Source organism: Triturus cristatus, chromosome 4_1 (assembly GCF_964204655.1).
Source record: "Triturus cristatus chromosome 4_1, aTriCri1.1, whole genome shotgun sequence".
In the NCBI taxonomy this organism is placed as follows: domain Eukaryota; kingdom Metazoa; phylum Chordata; class Amphibia; order Caudata; family Salamandridae; genus Triturus; species Triturus cristatus.
Window position 1 is genome coordinate 534,991,981 of NC_140585.1, and position 26,468 is coordinate 535,018,448.

A 26,468-nucleotide genomic window follows, 5' to 3' on the forward strand; every position below is an offset into this window, starting at 1 on the left:
GCTGCAAACCCACCAGCAGCATTTCATTTACAGGCCCTGGGCAAACATGGTGCACTGTACGAGGGTCTGACAAGTAAATCAAATAATCAAAAAATCTAAGGAGGGAGTGAAGAAGAAAAAGGTAGAATCGTCCTCTTCTTGATACTGTTATCCAACATAGGGATTCTATCATGTATTATGTGAACATATATGCACCCATGTGTGTGCTGCTATTTTTATTTGAAGTGTTTAGTCATACGTGAAAAATGGTGCAAAGGATCAGAGCTCCTTCTCTCAATTTGTGGGAAGGGCAATGTTTCAAAAAATTGTGTCATGCCTCATCATTGGGGTCTTCCCGCCCCTCTGCGGGACGGGGCGTGCTATGACTTACGTAGATGCAGGAGCACTTTATTCAGTGATTCATGAGTATGTGTAGTGCGTGGGATCTTTATCACCAAAGGAAGTACCTTCTCGCGAGCCACGAGAAGGTACATCCTTTTGGTGATCACGCTCCTTCCAGCATTGTCTATTTGATGGCGCCCTACACAGCTCGTGTGAGCTCATGGAGCAATAACGATAAAATTCTAAATTTCTTAAGATATACAAGTGGTATATTTTTCTGCTCCCATAACAGGGAACAAAGGACAGTGTTTGTGACTATCAGGCATATGTACATTTATTCTATCACCCATTGAGGTGTAACAGGGATCGGTTTTTTGGTCCTGAGGAAGAAAGCCAAGGGGATGGCTTCTGAAACATGTCGACCTTGTAGGAGGTGACTCATTATAGTACACCATCTACAGCTCCCCACTTTTTCTATTCTCAGCCAGGGAAGACAATAAAGTATTTTTGTTCCACTAGCCAGAGAATTGTTAACCATCTCACATTTTCTTTTCACGATCCCACGCACTACACATACTCACTAATCACTGAATAAAGTGCTCCTGCATCTACGTAAGTCGTAGCACGCCCCGTCCCGCAGAGGGGCGGGAAGACCCCAATGATGAAGCATGACACTGTATCAGGTTTCAGTGTGTGAGGGGTATTTTATAATTTTTTGAAACATTGCCCTTCCCACAAATTGAGAGAAGGCGCTCTGATCCTTTTGCACCATTTTTCACGTATGACTAAACACTTCAAATAAAAATAAAAATAGCAGCACACACTGGGGTGCATATATGTTCACATAATACATGGTAGAATCCCTAAGTAAATCAAATAACCAATCATGGACTCACTAATCCATTACATTATTTCACAATAGAGAGCATATGCACTCTAGCACTGGTCAGCAGTGGTAAAGTGCCCAGAGTCATAAAACCACCAACAACAGGTCAGAAAAAATACAGGAGGAAGGCAAAGAGTTCATGGATGACCCTGCAAAAATGGCCAAGTCCAACAACATACAAGAAATCAACGGCTATGATCCTGGTAAATGGGAATCTTTCCACACCTTTTAAAATCTCATGAGGAACTAGACAAGGGTGTCCATTGTCCCCCTCCTTTTTAAACTATACATTGAACCACTTGCGGTAAAAATCAGGAAGAATGAAGAAATACTTACCTTTAGGTATAGGGGTTGGGAGAAAAAGGTGGGGCTATATGCAGACGACCTAGTGATTTATACTTCTGATCTGCTTACCTCGGTCCCATTATTATATGATATGACTTCACGATTCGGATGCATCTCAGGTTATGAGGTGAATGAACACAAAACGGAAAAAATGGCCTAGAATACAAATATATAGCAAGACTGTATTAAAGGGGAAATGAGATACTTAGGTATCAGAATTACACAAAATATCGAAAAAATCCCGGAAGTTAATTTTCAGAAGGTCAATAAGGAAGTCTGTAAGCTGTTATTAAGTTAGGATCACCTGCCGTTGATGATTATCGGAAGGGTGAATCTTGTTAAAATGTCGAGCCTCCCAAAATTTACCTTCCTGTTCCAAAATATACCTATGGCTTTTAAGGATGAGTGACTCAAAAAGGTCCAGGCTAAGATCGCCCACACTCCCTGCGTCTGCTATGGCTAGGGGGTTGGGTGGGACAGGTATAAAAGAAATATTAACTGGAGGAAAACAAATAAACAATTAGCACATAGAGGAGTGCTGAACTAATAAAAAGTGAAAATATATGAAAAAAGGGGTGACAGGTTTAGCGAAATATGGTGGAGATTGGTTTGATGGGGCCTGGGGAAGCAGGTACACAAGGGGAGGGCTTGGTAGGAGCAAGCATTCAAAAACAAAATGTCCACAAACACTTGTGCAACGTGATGTGCCATTTGCGCTGTCTTTAGCACGAGCACCGTTCTCAGCGTACCTTTTCTGACGCGACATGTACGAGTCACATCTTGTGTAATTTCACATAATCTTGTAGATTTCTAAGGGGATTTTGCGTGATTAAGCTATGCAGGATTACGATAGTTATGCCCACACCAAGAAAAATGTTATCTGTGGATGAGATAGACTATTTAGTGATGAGATCCAATAATTTTCTAGGAAGATGTGGTTGTCGCCCAGCGGATGGTGAATGATATTTATTTTAGTAGGCATATTATCAGTGGCTAGGAGTGGAACTCCTAGGCACCCCTGCCTCCTTTTCCAGGACGCTAGACAGGGAGTGATGTTGACATTCATTGCATTTAAATTGCTAATAATAGGCATGCCAGTTGCAAATGTGATGAAGGTTTGTGGGTGTAAGTTTCTGATGCCGTCTTGCTTTGTTCCTAAAGAGGTGACACCCTGAAAAAAAGTACTCACCAGAGCAAAACAGCAGCAACATTTTTAATCCAACAGAACATATCCTTAAAAGTAACCATAGGGGAATAGGAGCGCAAACAACTGCAATAATAAATGCAACACAAAGTCTACTATTCTTAATAGAAGGCAATCAGTAGACGCGGGGGAGTCTTGCAGGCCTTTGTGTCAAATGAGAATTCCTCAAGTCCAATTAATCATAACACTGGCAAAATAGTGAAATGTATTTGAGAACAATAGTTAACTAATTGGGCGTAATCTGCCCGTTAATTATAAAAACGTTTGCCGTTGTTGAACTATTAATGATAAAATATCTTTAACATCTTAATTAAGTGCTGCGCTAGAAACGGATTGGCAAGTGATAATGTGCTTTACCACCAGCCACAGGGTGCACACTGAACCGAGACTGGCACGCAGCCCTTGCACCCGCTGCCAGTCGATTGAGCATGCCGGAGCTGGAGAAACCACCGCGCCAGTAATGCCTCAGAAGGCTTGGGTGAGGGGAATGGTATCCCTCCAACTCTGGTGATGTTCATGTTTTTCATACTTTTCATTTAGATAACGGTGGTCTCGAACCTCCAACAGGGAACATAGCCTGTCTCAGGCACTGATCCAAAGACCCTAGCTTAAATTTGAGCAAATAAGACAGAAGTTAGGAATCTGAATTATGAGTTGTGTGTAATGTTTGCACCCTGTCATTTTCCCCGATACATTTCAGCAGGTTAAACCTGTAAAATTACGTGGGAAAAATCAGGCCCAGGGGGTCAAGCCAATCCCTTTTTTAGATGATCAATATTCCTTGTGACTAAACGTACTAATAAAACAAAATATAATCACGATATTAGGTATTTATGTTGCTTTGCCTGTTACTTCTGTCAAAAGATTAAGGTGTCTTACTTTAGTAAGTTATTTCATTTTTTAAATGTTTCCTTGTGCTTTCATCAAACAAAACTTGTTTTTTCTCACCACATCTGAGGACTTTTTATTGTGTCTCTGAATGTGACCTTACACAAAATTGTGAGCTGTCTAATTTCATTTTGCAGTTCTTTACTCCTTGTCTCCTCACAACTCCCATTACTGGGAGAATCCACAATATCAATGAGATACTTTAAATCCCCCAGCAGAAGGAGCAGGACCAATCTTGACAATGTCTAACTATTGAGACCACTTAGTAGCTCATTTGCTTACTTACCTGCTATCTTTTGTTCCTTGTTGGGATGTTAAATATTTTTCTTGACAATAGAAAAAGAAAACATTAGACTTTTATTTATATGTCATTCCTTTCTTTGCACGGGACGCCATATAATTTATAGCAAATGATAGAAACGTTTTTCATAACGCGAGGGTCTTCAATAAGAAGTATTGCAAGTTACCTCCTAACAATCAGGGCATTTAGATCAATGTTATATATCATATTTCCGATCTAAACAGACATTGAGGCCTTTTCACAGAGGCATTGTCGAGTATATGAAGGAGTACCACTGAAATACTACATCACATACGCTTTAATTCCTTAGGGAATTGAGCCGAATTATCCAAATTATCAGTATAGATAGAAAATATGGTGCACTCTGGGGCGGTCCGCCCCAGGCGGCACTATTTTGGGGGAGTACCAAGGCATTCAGATAAAGCTCGGCTTGCTTTCGTGGACGTTCGGGGACGGGCAGAAAAGGAATAGGACTCCGGCAATATCCTCTTCTTTTTTGTGCTGGAAGCTGTCCCCCCCTCTCTTCCTATTATACCCTCTCTTTCTGTCTTGCTTCTCACTTACTGAAAACCGTGACTTGAAGAAATGGTTCAGAACCTCTTTCCTTCTTTCATTTAGTTGCTTCCCTGTGAAATGGATCCAAAAAAAGAAAAACACTCTTGCGAGAAATGCCCCTTTTCTGACATTTTTCTATTCCAAAGTGCAGCGGGATGGAGAGAAATAGAAGGTTTTAAATATGAAAAATAAATACATAACTAAATAAAGCAAGACAGAGTGGTTGCAAAGTGGCCAGATTGGTTTTATTTACATCCAAATACTTGAGCATCACTTTACAGAGTTTGCCAGTGAAGCTTTCCTTTTTTTCTCGTCTTTCTTTGAACAGCATTGTTGTTCCCAGGTGGGAAAGTGTACCATTCCTGGAGGGACTGCAATACCTGGTTGATGGGTGGATTGGAAAACTAAATGTGTACCATGGCTCTGTGTTTATGGATGTGGTCTTTTTAAACCATACTGCTTATTTTGTAAGGATATAAGCAATGGACATTGAAACAGTTCCCTTCAGGGCCCTCTAGTCATGTCCTTAACTTTTCAGGTAAAACCACTCGATGATTTCTGAATAGTGAGTAGTGTTTGCAAGTATATTATGGTTTAAAAAAACTTGATACCTCCTTCCTGGCCTCCAGCAATTTTCAGAAACAATAAAAATGTCATGAAAACTTCAGTGATTAATGTTCTTCCTAGAAAGAGATCGGAGTTTTGTCTAGTGGAAGGGTTGACTCCTGGAAAGGTAGCACAGAGGGTTAATGGGCCTGCTGCAAAGAACATGTACCATGCAGATCACAAAGTGCACTGCTTTAATGGGGGGACCATGATGAATGGTCATTTAATGTCAGCTGTAGATGATGGATCCCTGAACATTGTCATGTATGTGCATGTTTGCATTGTGCTGAGGGGATTACCAGGTAATTATTCATGCAGCTCTCTGATGGATGTCACATGCGGTTTTTCTGAGTCCCCAGATAGATCATGCAGTCTGTGTGTTCTCTTTTGTACTGCCAGTCACTGCCAGTCACCGGTGTATTCAACTGTGTAGCCTTGGACCGTGTCATGTATGTGCATGTAACTTGCATGATCAAGGTAACTATTTGCGGCGATACTACGTGTTTCTCAGACCTCTTTCAAGTGCTCGACGTCCTTTTTCCCCAGCAACCCCCCCTCCCCAGGGGCGGCAATCTGAGGGATAGCACCGGGCACCACAAGCTCTATCTACACTAATTGTATTGATTGACTATTCCCATTTTAGATGTTCTGGGGCCATTTCACAGAGTAACAAACATATTTGTGAATTATCCGCAGTATCTTCACTTATTTAAACAGTTCACAAGACTGGCCCCCTGGCCTCATAGAAAATACCTGAGAGGTTTCGCTCATCTAAAATTAAATGGATTCCCGGACGCCACCCCTTATACCATGAGGAAAGAATCTGCATGTCATTCTTTTCAAGAGTCACGTAGGCTGGCACCAACTCCTAGCCCAAAACACAGGGCATAGAGATCCATGCCTGAGCAGCAGAGCCCAGGACGGAGCACTACATACCAGTCTAACTCTGAGAAATAGCTGCCATCCTTAGACCTCAGGGAAATGTTCTGAAGCTCCTTTCCGCAATTTATCTGTGTTTAGCTGCAGCACAACAGCTGTTTTCACGAACATCACACATTTTCACTACACTCACAATAACCAATACTGTTAATTGATGCTCAGTTGCAGAGTATATCTTATTTCTCCCTATTTTCCCTCCCCCTCTTCTTTTCTTTGCAATTTTTAAAATGTAAACAGGTTTATTGCCTATTTGTATCCCATATGTTAATTATTACCTAGCGTGTTATGTTCTTGGCTTATGTTTTATGAGTAACATTAATTCAATAAAGCTTATTAAACAAAAAAACAAAACAAACTCTCGCCGACCAAACAATGCATCATATTTCTGATACATCCTTAGACATTGAGAAAGCCTCACTTGTATCCTGTAATACAAGACATAGCAAAGCAAATAGAGTGAGGTTTAATAATATGTTGATAACTAAACCCATGTATCACTCAGGTCACAATTTTGCCTATATCGTACCATTTTTCCAAGAGAGAAGTGACGTGTCATTAAACAATTCCAGTAGCCTGCTAATCTTTAATTCCGTCACTAAATTAAAAACAGTTGCAGCAACATACATTGAATGAATCATCTTTCTAAAGTTGGATTATTGTTCAATAGAGTAACATGAATAGAACGGAATTCCTCAACCACTTATATGCAACCATGCACTTAAATTTGCTGTCAAAATCCATGAAAGAGGATATGATTTAATTTAGTCAGATTGTGTTATCCTATGTTATTCAGTAATAAAAAATTAATCAAATTTAAGAGGAAATTCCAAGTTGCGACCAGAGTTAAACAAAAATATACAGCATCAGGGCTAAAGAGGATGTCTGTCTAATTGATTGAAGTTGACATTTGAGTGTTATCTGCTTTTTATTGAATCCAATTGACACAGAAGAAAAATGAATTACTATGATGATGACATTGATCAACATAATTGAGGATAGAATGATAATGTCTATATTGCTAATACTCCTTGAATTAACTAAACACGAAAAAGCAAAGAACAACATTGGCGAGTGGTGCCGACAACATTGCATAGCTCATCTTAACTATAACTCTGCTGTGAAGCGGCTGCCTTGGTATTCCATAACTTGAAACATGATTGGCAGTGCCATAAAGTGAGGAAACAGCTAATTTATGAGCTATCACGCCGGCCCTCCTATCTTACCATTCCAAGAAACCTAGGCAACCGATGCCATCAATGTTAGAACATTTTTATCAGTAATGTCTAGTCAGGAGCAAGTGGAGGAGGCAAAGGCAGGTTGTTAGGGGCAATAGAAGACCTACTTGGATTTGCAAGAACTGAGGTGTGTTACTATTCTTTAAAAAGTATAACCATTCAGTTACAATCCACACTGGATATCAAATCACTGTCATTTCTGCATACACAGCTATTAACCTCTGGTAGCCAGCGACATCGAGAATTGCAGCATTACGCTGCTTCGGATTATGAATGCGATTCTCATGAGCAATGACGAAAGCCTCTGCTGTTGGTTTTAACACAAACATTACTGCTTGTGAAAATGAAGAAGATTGAAATGTGGAAAACAAAATCTGCTTGAATATTCATCTCCCAGTCCTCCTGAAGCTAATGTCCAACAAGACGTGGAAAACACGTATGTGAGCTGTTTTTTAACATAATTAAATAGATTTGATGGGTATATTTCCATGTAAGTTTCTGTCAAACTAAACAAGGGTATGTTCAGATCTCACTCCATCATTAATTCTATTGCTAGAGAGCAATACCATGGATGACCTAATGAAACAGGCCAGAGTGAAGGAATAGATCACCATCCACAGAAATGTAATATATAGTTTCAACAGGATATCGAGATAAAAGAAGAATTAGGTCACAACAACAACCCCTCTGACATGTATGTTGTTAACCTCCACAGAACCAAGAGCTCAATAATGTGTGAAGATTGGGACAATACAGTGAATTTTACAAGATGTTGGAAAGTAATTCCAAAGAAATCTCTAAAAGCCATTGTTCAATTTTAACGAAGTGAGCCACTAATTGCAAAACCTTCAAAAGAGGTCTTCAACTGAAACAAGTCTCAATGTAATAAGTAGTTCAATGCCAAATGAGCCTGAAAACCAAGACTGTACATTGTCGTTGTCATAAGAGCAATAAGCAAATTAGCCTTGAAGCCTTGGCTCTATACAACTATTGTAAGAGGAGCAAGAATACATCATCTTACTACCCTTGATATTTCAGGAGAGGGCTCTGAAGAACTGAATCAAGTGCACTCTATTGTGAGGCTGTCTAGGAGGAATAAAGAAAGTCCAACTGCCAGCTACTACCCAGTCACGTCACCCAAGGACAGTCTGCAGGCACAAAATAGCTAGGACAGGAAAATGCCAACTATCTATAAGTTATGGGAATAGGATGCACACCTTTTCTTTGCTTATTTTCAAACTTGTCATGTATTCTCCTCAAGTTGCGTGCAGACTGGTAAGGTGCCAGCCCTTGTGACACCAATCAAGAACAACTTCATGGGGAGGGGCGTCCTCTCGCCCCAAACCAATCGCACAGCTCGGTTACGCCTTTTTGGCACTTTACTCCTTTATATTCATCAAAATTGTACCTTATATTCCATCATCTTTTTTCATTTTTGTTACATTTATATTCTCATCCACACGTGGGATTTTATGCCATTTTCCAAATTTCTAATGTCCACGATGTGTCCCTCCGGACCTCTTTACATGAACACGACTGAAGCAGAAGTTCGTAAAAGGCAGTGTTTATTCAGAAAATACCCAATGCATTTCGGGCTACAAGCGCCCTTCGTCGGGGGTCACTGTAAGTAACAATAAAACAGAAAAACAATAATCGATTTTTGTCTTGTGATTTTGCATCTTACGCTATTCATCCTTACAGGTTGATGTACAATTAATCACTGTTCCACTTTGCATCACATTTAGCTCGTCTGTCCCCTCAATGAAACATAGTATACATAATGCCATGAATGATCACCCTCCTTCTACTAAACAGACCAATATTTTGCTTTCCCATTACCTCTTATTCCCTCTATCCTTGCCACCCAATCACAATTCCCTGCTTGCTGTCAACATTTCACACCCACATGTATCATTTTCCTTCTCCTAATCCCTTGCCTCCGTCCTCCTCTCTCTTTTCCAAAACCACCCCACCTACCAACATATTACACAAGCCAGCTGTCATCCATCTTCTCTCTCCCAACACTGATCTCTCCTTACTTGCTACCAACTTTTCTTGCGCCTGTTACCATAATCGCCTTTCAATCCATTTCCCTCCTTCCTCCTCCCTCTCCTCTACCAACGTTCCAGGCTGCCCAGTTTTATTGCAGACCTGCTGTCACCCACCCTCTCTTTCCACTAACTGACTGCTAATATGTGTTGATCTCCTCCAATACATGAAAGCGGGTGAATGTATGTATTGGAGGAGATCAACACATATTAGCAGTCAGTTAGTGGAAAGAGAGGGTGGGTGACAGCAGGTCTGCAATAAAACTGGGCAGCCTGGAACGTTGGTAGAGGAGAGGGAGGAGGAAGGAGGGAAATGGATTGAAAGGCGATTATGGTAACAGGCGCAAGAAAAGTTGGTAGCAAGTAAGGAGAGATCAGTGTTGGGAGAGAGAAGATGGATGACAGCTGGCTTGTGTAATATGTTGGTAGGTGGGGTGGTTTTGGAAAAGAGAGAGGAGGACGGAGGCAAGGGATTAGGAGAAGGAAAATGATACATGTGGGTGTGAAATGTTGACAGCAAGCAGGGAATTGTGATTGGGTGGCAAGGATAGAGGGAATAAGAGGTAATGGGAAAGCAACATATTGGTCTGTTTAGTAGAAGGAGGGTGATCATTCATGGCATTATGTATACTATGTTTCATTGAGGGGACAGACGAGCTAAATGTGATGCAAAGTGGAACAGTGATTAATTGTACATCAACCTGTAAGGATGAATAGCGTAAGATGCAAAATCACAAGACAAAAATCGATTATTGTTTTTCTGTTTTATTGTTACTTACAGTGACCCCCGACGAAGGGCGCTTGTAGCCCGAAATGCATTGGGTATTTTCTGAATAAACACTGCCTTTTACGAACTTCTGCTTCAGTCGTGTTCATGTAAAGAGGTCCGGAGGGACACATCGTGGACATTAGAAATTTGGAAAATGGCATAAAATCCCACGTGTGGATGAGAATATAAATGTAACAAAAATGAAAAAAGATGATGGAATATAAGGTACAATTTTGATGAATATAAAGGAGTAAAGTGCCAAAAAGGCGTAACCGAGCTGTGCGATTGGTTTGGGGCGAGAGGACGCCCCTCCCCATGAAGTTGAAACTATCTATAAGTGGCATTTTTAAAATTGTAACTTAAAATCCAACTTTACCATTAAAGAGGATATTAAAATCAATTTTTGTAGGCACCAGACATGGAAGCTTTGCCTTTTCCCAATCAAACTTTAGCACTTAATAAATGCAACCCAATGTTATCCTATGGGAGAGGTAGGCCTCACAGTATTGAAAAACAGATTTACGAGTTTTTCACCACCGGGACATGCAAACTTGAACGTACATGTCCAAGTTTTTCATTATAATGCACCCTGCCCTGTAGACAGTCTAGGGCCTACCTTAGGGGTGCCTTATATGTGATAAAATGGGAGTTTAAGGATTGGCAAGGGGGTTATTTTGCCTAGTCGAATTTGCGGTTTAATACTGCATTCAGGCTGCAATGACAGACCTGGGACATGTTTTAAGGGGCTACTTAAGTGGGTGGTACAATAAATGCTGCAGGCCCACTAGTAGTGTTTAATTTACAGGCCTTGGGTATATGGTATACCAATTTACTAGGGACTTATTGGTAAATAAAATATGCCAGTCAGATGTAAGGCACTTTTACCATGATTTAGGGAGTGAACACAAGCACTTTAGCACTGGTTTGCAATGGTAAACTGCACAGAGTCCTAATGCTAGCAAAAACAAATTCAGAAAAATGGATGGGTGAAGGCAAAAGGTTTGGGCTAACACGTCTAACACAAACTGTCCATCAATATAGAGTTCTCAGAAGAAAGAATCATGATTATGACAAGTAATAGTAAACCATCCCTGTTGGAAGGTGGCTCATTGGTGGTGGTATGTATGCACCTACCACCAGTAACAAGTCCACCTAGCTCTGTGGTCTGAGGGGTTCTCTAGGAAATACTAAAAGGAATATTGGAGGGCAACCATTTTAAATACACAATTTGAAAGTTTCTTGGAGATGGGCCATATTCCTGAGCTTCCATTTACAAAATGGTCTTTTGCAAGACCCAAGTATTAATTTCCAACTATCAATGTTGCGCCCACAGCAACCAGATCACAGCACAGATAATTTTTGATGAATTATTGAAGTGATAAACTGACAACAATATAATCTTGTATAATCTCGTAGTATTAAACAGACTTTAGGGAGGGCTATTCAATAACACACAATACGATTGCACTGGCCTGAGTGGCTGATCAGGGCCACGTTCTTAGTGCAGTGTTGCTGCACTATGCCATAATCCATTTTCTAAGGCATTCCATTGTTTGCTTCATTCAAGAAAGTTATTGGAATTATTCAACTTGGGTACCCCTTAAAGTCTAGTTTATATCTCAACATTTATCAAGACTTAGGAAGTGACACGTGCAGGAGAAGCCTGCATGATGTATTGCTGCTCAGTAAGTCAAGGTAATGTGTTGTAGCCTTTTTGTTCAATATCATTGTTAGTGATTCTTTCTCTCAAAGCTTCGATTCCTATTGATGATGGGATCATCATCAGGACTTCTACTATATATGAGCCTGGGAAGATGTTGAGATCATGTAACAAAATCAGCACTCGCATGAAGAGGATGGCAATAAATTGTTATGGGAGAGCTAAATTGGTAGAGTGCTTTGGCTCGGTTGAAGCTCTGGGCTGAGAAAGGCAGGATGAATAAGAGCAAAATACTGAACCGGCCGCCAGAAAGCTCCAAGTGTGCAGATGCATGCCAAGGTAGGCCTCAGCGTCGCTTGGATGCAGTCTGTCCTCATGAAGCCCTTTATGATCAGAATTAGAAACTTTTCTGGAAGTCAGATCTCATTAAGTGGGGCAAACCAGAAAGCTTAGGATGGCCTGGGATTCAAAGTTGATAGTAGCAGCTTCCAAGGCGATCTCAATCTCCATTGGTTCTCCAGGCAGAAAGTTGGCAAGAAGTTTCTAGGTCCCACTTCTTTCAGTTTGGGAACAAGTGGAGTAAACTTTAACATCATCCAAGGATCAAGAGGCATCACAAGGGAGTAAAGACTCACTCCATAAAAGGCCAGCAGAAGGCTCCAGGTCAGATCATGTTGAAACTGGTCAGCTGGGCAGATGCAAGGAGAGAGGCTTCCTGAAGTTTGTTATGCCTCTGAAGCTCAACCAGGTCAGCCAACTGAACCTTGGTATCACTTTTGGGTTCCTTAGCACAAGGCAGGTAAGTCCATTCTTACTCTACATTCTTCAGACAGCAGGCAGTCCTTCTGATTCTTCACATGTTCAGTAATGTTCTGAGAAGAGAGCTGTGTTGTCCACATATATGCCCAGTGCCAGCCTGTGGATGGGGGGGCAGTCATTTATCCACTCCCTAAATGAGTTCTAGTCAGTTCCTCCCCGCCCACTGGGATTGGAGCCAGTCTGAATAGAGAGATAAAAGTCAGGCAGGCCTAGGTGTGTGCCTTATCTGCCAATGACAAGTAGGCATCCTTTGAAACTTAGGAAGAGGCTGGGCACAGACTCCAGGCCATACTGTTTAGAGAGGAACACCTTTCCCACTGTCTGACAGCAATACACATTGCACCATGTAGGAGCCATTGGGGGTCAGCCTTTTGGTTAAATTAGGAACATGACAACTCTCTAAAAGTGACCTTTTTAAATTACTGATTTGAAATCGGACTTGACTATTAAGTTGGATTTTAAATTACTATAACAATGGTGGCCATGGGAGTATTTTTCTTGCTATTTCCAAAGGAAATGAACTCATAAGTGCCTTTGTAAATACCAAAAAGTAGTATACTTAGACACGAGTCTAAGTTTACTTTTGTGAAACGGGCCCTATGTGTATAGTGTAGGGCTACCCTTTAAGACATAAGGGTACTGCCCATGTGAGAAGAGGAACATTTTAGTTTCATTGCAGGAAACTAATTAAATTACATTGTGAATAAACCTAATTACATATTTTTAGTACTGCTAATGAAGGGGGCTTTCTACAGTTAATAAGCAGGTGATTATGATTTACATAAACAAGACATAGAGCGGGTTTCTAAATTGCTGTTAATGGCCAGGGGTCCGATTCACAGAACTAACTTAAGACAAAATCCTAAACTTACTACCATTTTGGTATTGACAGAAGGCACTTACTCATTTTGGTATTCACAGAAGGCACTTACTCATTTCGATATTCACAGAAGTTAGGAGTCCTAACTTAAGGACTCCTAAATGCCTTCTGTGAATACCGAAAGTCTTAAAGTTAGGATTTTTCTCAGTTTAGTAGTAGACCTAACCACTTAAAGGAATGAATTTTGTGAACCCCCAAAGTTTAGAAAACTTTCCTTCAAAGAAATGTGAGGAAAATTTGTGTTTTCAGTCAAAGTTAAAGGTTTGGAAGGACTCCTTAGTAAAAAAAAAAAAGCTGTTGAAAGAATGCAAATTGCACCTTCTTCAACTACACCAGGCATCTAAATTTCAGAAATGTTTGGCTTGTGCAGGTTTCCCCGGGTAATGGGGAAGCCAGGGCCCAAAATTCCCAGTTGCTCATATCACCAAACTGCGTCATTTTTCTATCAGATTTTTTTTATGTGTCCACATCATATGTTAGTGCGTTTTGCAGCTCGGGCCCTAGGTTTGGTCACATAAGTGAGGTATCATGAGTACAAACTCTGGGTGGTAGGCATTTTGTGGATCCCCACACCTCCTGGGAAGTACGTTGTGTGAGCCACATGAGTCACACCACCCTAGACCAAGTTTTCAGAAATGTGTATGTTTGGTAGGTTTTCCTGCATGACAGCTGAACTGGGGCTAAAATGCGGCATCTGCCGACATTGTAAAAAAATTGTAAATAACCAGGGTCTAGCTGCAACATTTTTTTAGAAATCAAAGCAAAGTGAGCTTCTTCTCTTGGCCCATGTATTTATTTACAATTCTTTCAGTATCATTTAAACACATATTATATCCATTAAACGACAAAAAAAAAAGGGAGGCCATAGTTCAACATTTTCTATAACCACAAATATGCCTAACAAAACTGGACGTGGCTATATAACAGCTAAGCAAAAGACACACAATTGATGGACGGAATGCAGAAAAAATCTAAACATTCACCCCCAGTCAAGAGATCTGGGTTAAATCCATCATTCTTTTGCTCACCTTGCCACCGCGGTTTAGACCTGGCCATATGCAAATCAGTCTTGACCCTGTGCCTCATGGGAACAGTCCAGCCCGAACTGCTAAGCCAGGTCATCCCTGGACCGGAAACAAGCATCCTAGGACCGGTTTCGGGGTTTCACCGCTCTTCAGCCAGGACAGCTTGAATCCAGTGGTACAGTGAGCCCGGGACCCACGTCTGGGCATACCCGGCGCACTTAGGGCGAGGAAGCAAAAGACACACAATTGATGGACGGAATGCAGAACAAATCTAAACATTCACCCCCAGTCAAGAGATCTGGGTTAAATCCATCACTCTTTTGCTCACCATGCCACCCCAGTTTAGACCTGGCCATATGCAAATCAGTCTTGACCCTGTGCCTCATGGGAACAGTCCAGCCCGAACTGCTAAGCCAGGTCCTCCCTGGACCGAAAACAAGCATCCTAGGACCAGTTTTGGGGTTTCACCCCTCATCAGCCAGGATAGCTTGAATCCAGTGGCACAGTGATCCCGGGACCCACATCTGGGCATACTCGGCGCACTTAGGGCAAGGAGCAAAAGACACACAATTGATGGATGGAATGCAGAACAAATCTAAACATTCACCCCCAGTCAAGAGATCTTGACGGGTATGCCCAGACGTGGGTCCCGTGCTCTCCATGCCACTGGAATCAAGCTATCCTGGCTGAAGAGGGGCGAAACCCTGAAACCGGTCCTAGGATGCTTGTTTCCAGTCCAGGAAGGAGCTGGCTTGGCAGTTCGGGCTGGTCTGTTCCCATGAGGCACAGGGTCAAGACTGATTTACATATGGCTGGGTTGAAACTGGAATGGCATGGTGAGCAAAAAAACGATGGATTTAGGCCCAGATCTCTGTACTGGGGTGAATGTATGACATTGTTCTGCATTCTGTCCATCAACTGTTGTTTTTGCATTTGTCACTTTGAGTGGGAAGGGTATGCCCAGACGTGGGTCCCGTGCTCTCCATGCCACTGGAAACAAGTTATCCTGGCTGAAGAGGGGTGAAACCTTGAAACCAGTCCTAGGATGCTTGTTTCCACTCCAGGGAGGAACAGGCTTGGCAGTTCAGGCTGGTCGGTTCCCATGAGGCACAGGGTCAAGACTGATTTGCATATGGCAGGGTTCAAACTGGAATGGCATGGTGAGCAAAAACGATGGATTTAGGCCCAGATCTCTGTACTGGGGTGAATGTATGACATTGTTCTGCATTCTGTCTATCAACTGTTGTTTTTGCATTTATATAACAGCTAAGCCATCATTACAGTAAAGTATAATTGCCGTTATTACAGTAAAGTATAATTGCCTGTGTATTGTGCACAAAAACAAAAACTTAAGGGTACTTCCAAATCCATTCAACAATTGTTATGTTGTTATGTTATGTTAACCGGATTTGTAGAGCGCGCAGCTGCCCCAGCAAAGGGGCGTCCCGGCGCTATAATGGACAAGAAACCAGACACAAGCAGTACCAAAGGACACGGCCATGATAGCTCTAGGAATCAAGGGGAAAAAGGAAGGTTTTAACGGCCTTCCTAAAGACCAGAAGTTCATCAATAGCACGGATATGGACAGGAAGAGAGTTCCATAGCCTAGCAGCAAGCACTCTGAAAGAGCGGCCACCGGCCCTAGCCCTCTTAAACCGCGGGACTGTGACCAGGTGGAGCCCTGAGGATCTTAAAGACCGCAGGGGTACATACGGCGAGATAAAATGCTAGAAAATCTGAGGGGAGGAGTGCTTCCGAATTTTAAACGAAAGGCAGAGAGACTTAAACTTAATCCTCTGAGCAACAGGGAGCCAGTGGAGTTTATAGATGGTTTTTTTGGCCGAGCAGAATCTCGGCAAGCCAACCAGAGCCCTGGCGGCAGCGTTTTGAACGCGTTGAAGTCTAGAAAGTTCAGCCAAATTAGCTCCCAGTAAAAGGGAACTCGCGTAGTCCAACCTAGACAAAATCGTAGCTTGTACACTAAGCTGTCTGGTTGAGGCATCAAAGAATTTAAAAATGGGTCTGAGCCTACGAAGAGTCCCGAAGCACATGGCAGCGGTTTTCTTAGTATGAGAGACAAAACTAAGTTTAGAATCCAACCAGATCCCTAGGTTTTTAACCTCGGTGGCAGGAAGAGGAGTAGGACCAAGCTCGGATGGCCACCAATGATCACCCCAGAGATGACTCTGCCTGCCAACAATGAGCACCTCGTTTTTTTTGGCGTTCAATTGCAGGCAATTATCTGTCATCCAGCGGGCCACAGAGCTAATTCCCTCACAAAACTTAGTAGCCTCAAGGTCGGACGCCCCACTTATTGCAACCGCCAGCTGCGTGTCGTCAGCATAGGACACCATAGTCAGGTTCCAACGCTTGGCGACAGCAGCCAGCGGCTGCACATAGAGATTGAAAAGTGTGGGGTTGAGAGCCGACCCCTGTGGAACACCCTGTGCAATAGGATAGGGTTTGGATTGGAAGGGAGGGGTGACAACCCTAAATGTGCGGCCCGATAAAAACGAACGAAACCATTCAAGTGCCACGTTATCGACACCAGCCTCACCCAAACGCTGTAATAAAATCGCGTGGGAGACGGTGTCGAATGCGGCGCTAAGATCAAGAAGCACCAGTGCCACCGTTTGACCAGAATCAACCAGAGTTCGCAGGTGATCGACCATTGAGAGCAGCGCAGTCTCAGTGCTATGGCCAGGTCGAAAACCATTCTGTGAGGGATCTAAAATATTGGCAGAATGGAGATAGTTGGATAGAATAGCATTGATGTGGGCCTCGGTCAATTTTGCCACCCACGGAAGAAGGGATATGGGACGATAGTTCTCAAATTTTAATGGATCCAGGGCAGGTTTTTTTAAAATGGGCATCACCTGGGCTTGTTTCCAGCTGCCAGGGACAGAGCCTGACGTCAGGGAAAGATTGACAAGGTTGCATAAAGGAGGGAGACAAAGTGACGCAGATTCTCTGAATAGGGCATGTCGTAGAGGATCTATAGGTGAACCTGATTTGACTTTCGCCACAATTTTATTAAATTCCTCCATCGAGAGCTCTGGGAAAGAGCACAAAGACATAGTTGTCTTCGGGCCAGATTCCAACTTCTCTGAAGATGCGGATGAGCCAGGAAAAGAACGGTAAATGGCCTCCACCTTTTCCACAAAAAAGGCGGCCAGGCCCTCACAATGCGAGGCAGAGCAGATCTCAGCGACTGGGGCTCTACTGGCTGTAAGATCCTTAAGCACCTTAAATATTAATTTAGTAGGATTGGTGCTGATGTTAAATTCACGAGAATAATAGGCGGCCCGAGCTATACAGACCGCTCTATGATATTTCTTAGTCCTGACAAGATACAGCATTTTCCTATCAGGCAGATATGACTTACGCCAGGCTCTTTCAGCTTGTTTACAAGATTTTCTTAGGAGCCGAAGCGAATCATCATACCAGGGACTGGGTTCAGCGCGACGGCGTTTACTCTCAGCAATTGGGATCAGGCAGTCTAAGGCTCCAGTCAGCCAGCTGCAGAAAAGATCATAGCCCGACTCAGCATCAGAAAAGGGGCCCGGAGGATATAGACCAAGTAGCTGATGAAAATCGGCTAGCTTCAGTTTTTTCCATGGGCGTCTAAGAAACACAGGCGCGATTGCTCTGTGAGGAGAGTCCTCAATCGTGAGGTGCAACTCTATGAGATGGTGATCAGTCCAGGCCATAGGCCTGGGAGGCAACACTTTAGCCGAAGTTAGGTTGGTAAAAATAGGGTCCAAAATGTGCCCACCAACATGAGTGCAATGATTAACCAGCTGAAATAGCTGGAGAGCCTCCAAATCGGCAAGAGTGCTACTGGCCGCAGGAGAGAGGGGAGTATCAAAATGAAGATTTAAATCGCCACTGATACTAAAGTTGGCAGCCCTTAAGGCTAGTGCGCTGACAACTTCAGGAAGAGCTGACCTAAAGGCAGCGTCCGGGCCCGGAGGCCAATAGATAAGTAGCCCAGAGAAAGTAAAATGAGGACTAACAGAAATACGAAAATGGGCACTTTTGCAGCCTGCTATGTCCAAAGCCTTCCATACACATGAGTAACAAGATTTAACAGCGGCCGCAATGCCACCGCCTCTCGAGTTACGATTGTGGGTAAAAATCGCATACTCAGAGGTAAGAGCCAGATTAACCGCTGCCAAGGCTTCCTCATGCAGCCAAGTCTCTGACATGAAAAGGATGTCAGGAGCTTCCTCCGTAAGTAGATTATAAACGTCCAAATGATGTTTGACCAATGACCTCACATTGGGATGGCAAACCTTAAAATCATAAGGGACCTGAGATTTTACCAGCGGTGGAACAAAACTATCTAGGCATCCTAAGGGGGCTATCCTATAGGCAGAAATGGAAGCGGGAGATGAAAGTTTAAAAACGCACTCGGGGCACTGAAGAGGGCCGGAAAGAGGGTGTAGCGGTGTATGAGTGCAGGGCGAAGAATTGCGAAAACTAAGCAACTCAGTTCTAGAATACATTCGTACAAATGGGTCCTAAGACAGCACAGAGGGAAAAGAGCTACAGATCCCTGCCTTAGCCCTGACTCAGCGCGGACGAGCGCAGACGGGCAGGACTCTGGCACGACTCAGGCGCAGGAAAGGCGCCCCCACTGCGCGTCACCGCTACGCACGTGAGGGACTGGCTTAAGTAGGGTGGCCGCGTATAAGCAGCACCGCTAGAACGCTCAAGATGGCGCCCAGAAATCGTCACCACCACTCCCACTCCCAATATGGTGGCCGATTCTCCCCGATTTCCAATCCCCCAGGACAGGACCCGCTAAAGCAGCGGTGCAACGACAATTAGAGTGCAGGTGAGGGGGCAACTCCCCAAAGATAAAATCAGGGGAAAACAAATTAAAGTAAACACAAATACAAAACAAGGTAGATTTAAAATATTAATATAGGCAGAGCGCACCTTCAGCACCTTCAGCACAGCGCTAAGCACGCAAATCCTATAACGCGCTAGTGAGCACGGGTACCTTATCCAGGTTCAACATAAACCTTTATTACTCTTAAAACTATCAACTAATTTTGACATAGTGCATAGTTTATGATCACTTTCGTTCTCTTTACTGTGAAACTCTTGCTAATAAAGACTCTTGGGAGCTCCAAGGTAATTTAGTTGGAGTGGGATTTCAGTTCATTGTAATTGGTCACTAAACAAATGGTATTCTGGTATGGCGCTCCCCAAGGGTTACCGTCGAAGTGTCTCAAACCTCTTGATAATTTGGGGTTCTCTGTGTCTCCGTATTTGTTTCTTTTAGTAGGTTCCTGTTAGACCTGGCATTTCTTGGCATGATTAGCCCAGACTTTTTGCCTCTACGTCCTTTTTGATGCTTTGATGGATTTCGTTTGACTGGCTTAGATGCTTTAGGCACTTTGCCACTGCTGATCAGTGTCAAAGTGCAAGTGCTCCCTGTGTAAAGTGTAATGGTAATTGGTTGTCCATGATTGGTATGTTAGCCTTACTAGTAAAGTCCCTAGTAAAGTGCACTAGGTGTGCCAGGAATAGTAATGCAAATGCTACTAATGGGACTGCATCACTATTTGTACCACCCACACAAGTAGCCCTAAAGAGAGAACTCAGGCCTGCCACTGCAGTGCCTGTGCGCAGTTTGTTAAACTACCATGTTGTCTTGACAAGTGCACCCACTTGCCAGGCCTTACCCATGCCTTTCTATGCACATCAGACACCCCTATGGTAGGCCCAAGGTACCCCCTGGGCAGGGTTCAGTGTATGTGAAAGGTAGGACATGTACTAAGGTGTGTACCATGTCCTGGACAGTGAAATACTCTCCATTTAGTTTTTCACTGTTGAAAGGCCATCTGCCCATAGGACAGAATGGGGAGGCTGTGTAATATGTTTCCAGCCTATCTTCCCATAGGCTTAAGATGGAGAGGTGAAGTTTAGTGTGCCTGAACTCACAATTTAATGACACATCTGTTTGTGAAGGTGGTTTTTGCATTGTGTGTTTAGAAAACCCTCTTTTAGAAGTGGCTGGGTATTTGTGCTCTAACATTTCTGTGTGTCTCTGCCTGGTTGTGGATTGAATGTCTGGATTTGAATGTGATAGGCTCTGGGGAATGTCTTTACCTGGGGAGGAGGTGAGACAGCAACAGGCCGACCTGCATCTGGAATGTAGGGGGGAGGAGTAGCCCCTGGAGGTGAGGAGTTCTGGGTTGCTGCCATAAAACAATAGCTCCATCTCCTGCTGAGTGATTAATGATCCAGACCCCACTATCAAAGGAAGAAGGTGTCACTGGCAGGGAGACACCCAGAACTGGTTTGGACAGGGGTCAGTGCCCCCCTGAACACAAAGTCTTCAAAGACTTTTACGGGTATAACAATGAGAGCTGAAACCCCTGAACGTTGGAATGGAATGGAATGGAACTGTTGAAGACTGTAAAGGATTGAAACTACCTCGTGGTCAAGAGGAACCTCTGCTAAGGAAGAAACAGCTGAAGAGACTGAAGGAAGGGACTGTGTGTTCTGCAGCTGGCCTGCAGTTTGCTGATTTAACCAAGGAGAGGCTAAAGGGACTTTGCTGTGTGCTGTGTCCCCCTGCTTGAAAGGACTTTGCTGTGTGCTGTGACCTGAAGCAACATATACCCAAGGCGCCCGAGGAGAGCTGGCTGCCTGTTGTGGAAACTCAGGAACACAAAAGTTTCCAGGTGTGTCTCAGCGACGCTGTGTGCGTGTGCTTTTTGTAGCCTGAGACCCTCGTAAGAATTGCCCTGTGATCGTGGGCACCTGGAGTCCAAGTGAGTCTCAGCGACGCTGTGTGCGTGTGCTTTGTGCAGCCTGAGACCGTCGTGAGGAATTGCCCTGTGATCGTGGGCATCCGGAACTTAAGTGAGTCTCAGCGACACTGTGTGCTTGTGCCCTGTTGCAGCCTGAGACCTTCGTCATTGCCATCGGCCCAGACCGGCATCACCAGAGGAGCTGTACCGCCGGTCCGAGCCGACCTTTGCCAAGGAGGGACCTCGAACCAACCCCATCAGGGGGAGCCTGTGTTCCACTGCTCAAGATCAACGAAGTTGCATCAGAGGCCCATGTCACGAGGAGAGGAGAGAAGAGTGAGATCACACCCCCAGGTAACGCTCAGCGATCATGCGTGTGTCGGGCCTGGGGCAGGGTGCAGGCTATGAGAGAAACGCTCTCGGCCTTTGCTCCCTTTTGCAGTGCGTGTGCGAGCCTCCGTGGAAGTCCATATTGCGGCCAGTACATGCCGAGGAGTGGCAGTACTGGGGCCGGAGTGTGGAGCTGTACTTTGTTTTACACCATGCCTGTGTTGGGGGAATAATTTTGGCAGTAGCTGACCGCGAGTCAGCCGGAGTGACATAGAGACCGTCCAGAGAACCGTGATCGGTGCAGGAGTACAATATTTTGGTATTACGAGCTATCTGATTGTTGCATTACACATTACATCATTTTGGTATTACGAACTGCCTGATTGTTGCATTACGCATTGCACTATTTTTGCATTATGTACTACCTGATTGATGCATTACGCATTGCATTAGTTTGCATAACAAACTACCTGATTGTTGCATTACGCAGTGCATTAGTTTGCATAACGAACTGCCTCATTGTTGCATTATGCATTGCATTATTTTGGCGCTACTAACTGCTTGATTGTTGCATAACGAACTGCATTATTTCTACATTGCAAAGTACCTAACTCTTGCATTACGAACTGCATAGCATTGCATTAGGACTGGAATGGATCATCTAGAATTGCTCATTAATACCGCCAGAAAATACAACGGCTGACTGGCCTAATAACCGGCCAGCAGGAATATTACAAATAAGCATATGTTGGATTTTTATCGTGTGGTCTCATTGTATATCTTTTTATAGAAACATATACTTGTTTTTTTATGAAACGTGTGTGGAGTCCATTTGTGGTGGTTGCTGAGAGCGGGGTTGCAAATACTTTACACATTTGCCTTGGAGATAAGACTGGCTGCTCGTGCCAAGCTAGCGAGGGGGTGAGCGGGGGCTATCCTAGAAGGTGTCCTTCCTTCCCCTGACTTAGAAGCAAGGGTCCCTATTTGACTTAAGGTACCTACCTCAGCCAAGTAGAGAATCCCAGTTCTAACAGTTCCCCTAAACTGTCTAAGTTTTGAGCGTCAATTTTTTGTTTGTTTTTCACCTTCCATCTTGATTTACAAGCGTTGTCTGTCGTATGCAATCTGTGTTTGACTCGGCTAAAGCTTCTCATTTCAAACTCGCGCATCCAGGTTGTAAAAAGCCAATGAATTTGCTGGATGAAATGTGAATGGTGAGGTTTGTGTTCCGGGTGTTCCCAAAACACAAGTGGGAACCATTTTTATTAGAAGTCCTGTGGGAACACAGAAGAGTAGAATATTTGTACCATTGGATTTCGCCGTATTTTTGGCTTTTAAATATAAGACAGCATGCAAAATGCTGTCCGAATCACATGATAGTATGGGTGACCCCAAATTCAGAGGTGTATAAATAAATACTGATCCTAAATTCAGGAGCATATTAATGAGCCCCTTGTGCTGCCAGAGAGTCCCTTTTTGTGATGTTCAGGTGGCGCAAACTACAAAACCATCTTTATGAGTTCATGCAGAGCCACTTTGCGTGCAATAGAATGGCCTCATAGATATGGAGTAAGGCACGGCAGCGCAAATCACTGCCTTGCCTTACTCCGAGCTAGGGAGGTGTTCCATGGGCATTGTGGTGGGTGTTCCCATGCAACACCCATGGATTTTGGCACTTCCCCAGATAAAAAAACATGTAAACATGGGGATACGCCAAAACCTTACACCTCCCCAGGGGAGTCACAAAGGGGAGAAATAACTTAATTTCTCCCAGTTTTTTCCTCTTTCCATGTGTGCATTCTACTGCACACACGGAAAGAGAAAAAAGCCTCCCAGGATTGTTTTTGTGCAGGAAGGTGCACTTTCCTGCACAAAAACAATCCTGCTGACAGCACAGGCACTTTTGCACTATGGTGCAAGGGTGCTTGCGTTGCTGCTCTGCTGCCAAAATGGTGTCAGAGCAGGTGGATAGGACAGGAGAGCACAATATGGTGCATTCCTGTCCTTTCACTTTGACGTTGGGCAGTGTAGCAAGGTCATTTGCTGCGCTGCCCTACGCCAAAATCCTGTAAATTAGACCCTCAGTATATTATGCACATTTCAGAAATACATAGCCATTTTTCAATTGTTATGCTTTACCGTATGAATTGATGTACGGTCGGTACACAGTGAAAAATCATTGTAAGCTGCGGCTCAGTTGTTGGTGCTGGGTATTACATGCTTTTGGAGAACCTACAAATCCTATATATCCATGTGACCAGAAAGGTCTATCAGACATAACAGTATATTGCTTTTGCAAATGGCCATTGTGAAAGAAAATTACAGATAAAGACATTGTCACCAATGGATTTTTTTCCTACTCTTTTTCCTTATTTTTTAATTTAACAATAAGATAATTTGGTAAAATGAATTTATAATTGTGTCTACTTTTCAGAAACGCATTGCTTTCCAGGATCACCCAGGGGTTTCACACCTGGTTTATAGCACAAACAGCAAGTAGGTTGAAACCCCTAAGAATATTGAAAAAATTGACTATTGCTTAGAAAAATGGAAAACTGTAGTCATTTTTTTATTTTTATTTAACTCAGCCTGTTCCTGAGAGCTGGGAAGATAATGACTGTAGCACAGTAAACCTTTTGTTGACGGCATTTTTTTTTTAGAAAAAAAACATATGCTTTCTTGCACAGTTCTCCCCAACCCTCCCCAAAAAAACAATATTTAGGTATACTTTGTCTATTTTGTCTGTTCCCTTCAGGGGATCTTCAAACCCTGGATACCTTTAGAATTCCCGGGGATGTTACAAAAAGGACACAAATTTGGTGTGGATATCTTTTGTAAAAAAACTTATGAAAGTTTAAGCATGAAATACCTCAAACATTCAAAAAGGGTTTAGCACTGGGTAAGAGGGGACAGGGTTGCAGCCAAGCGGTTAACAAACCTCATAGTATTCTAATTATGCCCAGCCCCCTGATATACCTCTGTAAGAAAATTGTTGTCCAGATATTTTCATTTTTTATATGTGCTTTTGGATGATTAGAGAAGTCTTTTAGCTTGGGTAGACATTGCTGATCTGGGCCAAATTTTTCTGGATGACATTTTTAAAATGGCAAATGTGTTGCAGTGATGATGTAATATTTCAAGAACCATCAGTCCTATAGCCTTCATTTTGGTGTCAAACCATATGTTTTGGGGGTCATGTAGTCGATAGAGACAGAAAATAAATTCTTAGAGCAACCCTTCCATTATTGTTCAAAATGGCAGGTATAATAGAGGAAGAAGAGACATATATAGAAATTAAACAAATAACAATGGTTTTTAATCATTTTATGATCACTCCGGTTTAGACACATTTTCAATGTTCACTTTATTTATTTGTTTAGGCAATCACATGTGGTACATTTGCAGAATGTTGAGCTTTTGAGAAGAGCATATTGACAGGTACATCTTTTTGTAGCACAGGTTTTGCAAGTACATGCACGTGTAAGTTCTGTGGGCAGCTATAATAGAGGAAGAAGATACATATATAGAAATGAAACATAATAATTAATTTTAATCCTTCCATTTACACACCAAACAATATTTATGATCTGAATATGAAAAAAATAATGTTTATCCCTTCTGTTTAAACACATTTTCAAAGTTTGCTTTCTTTGTTTCGTTAATCACTCGTGGTAAATTTGCAGAATGTTGAAAATTTGAGAAGAGCATATTGACAGGGACATCTTTTTGTGGCACAGGTTTTGCAAGTATATGTACATGTAAATTCTGTGGGTAGAGGCTTTAGAAATTTCAGAGTTTTTTAACACCCCATCTATATCTTCGGTGGAAGGTCACTAAGCGGACTGATCTCTTGAACTCTCTGTACTGAAGATCACCAAATGTGGACAGTCAGAACTCATTTCCCACACACGTACAAGTTGTTTTTCTACATCTTTAAAGTCACATTCTTCTTCTGTCCCAGTAAATTCTTTTAGAAACTTGTTCCAATTTTGCTCGTAGTGTCATCACCCATAAGAATATGTGTCTTAATAAGAACACTGGGCAACTCCGAGGCAAGTTTCTTGTACAAAATATGAAGGGGGATTAAGTATCTTTTTTCGCCTGTTCCATAATGTATCATTAACTCTGACATTCCTTGATGTATGAACATTGCAACAAGTCTAAGTAGCACAATAACAACATCTGTGTCGTTTGACACTACAATGACTCAACTGGAACCATTTCAAACAGCCCTCTCAACATGTGGCACAACACGAAAGTCAGCTTCCTCCAATTTGCATTTAAGTTCCTGCACAATATGGTTGTACCTTTTAAATAGATCTCTGCATGCACCAACTCCTCACTAACTATCAATCCACTTGCAATAATTGGAAATTCAGTGTTCACTGAAGCACCTGCAAGGTTTTGATGAGTTAGCATCTTCAAATTCTACTTGTTCAATGTTGATGACCAGAATTTATCAAGCTAAAAGACTTCTCTAATCATCCAAAAGCACATATAAAAAACGAAAATATCTTGACAACAATTTTCTTACAGAGGTATATCAGGGGGCTGGGCATAATTAGAATACTGTGAGGTTTGTTAACCGCTTGGCTGCAACCCTGTCCCCTCTTACCCAGTGCTAACCCCTTTTTGAATGTTTGAGGTATTTCATGCTTAAACTTTCATAAGTTTTTTTACAAAAGATATCCACACCAAATTTGTGTCCTTTTTGTAACATGCATAGGTGTCAAATTTTCTATGCAGGGAAGGTCAAGTGTTCCACCTGTACACATTTGACTGATTCTCTCATATTCTTTGACAGATAGTTCAAGATAACTGTCAAAGACAATGTGCAGTTCTTGCAAGGGGCACACTGACTTTGATAGCTGTAGAACAGTCCTAATG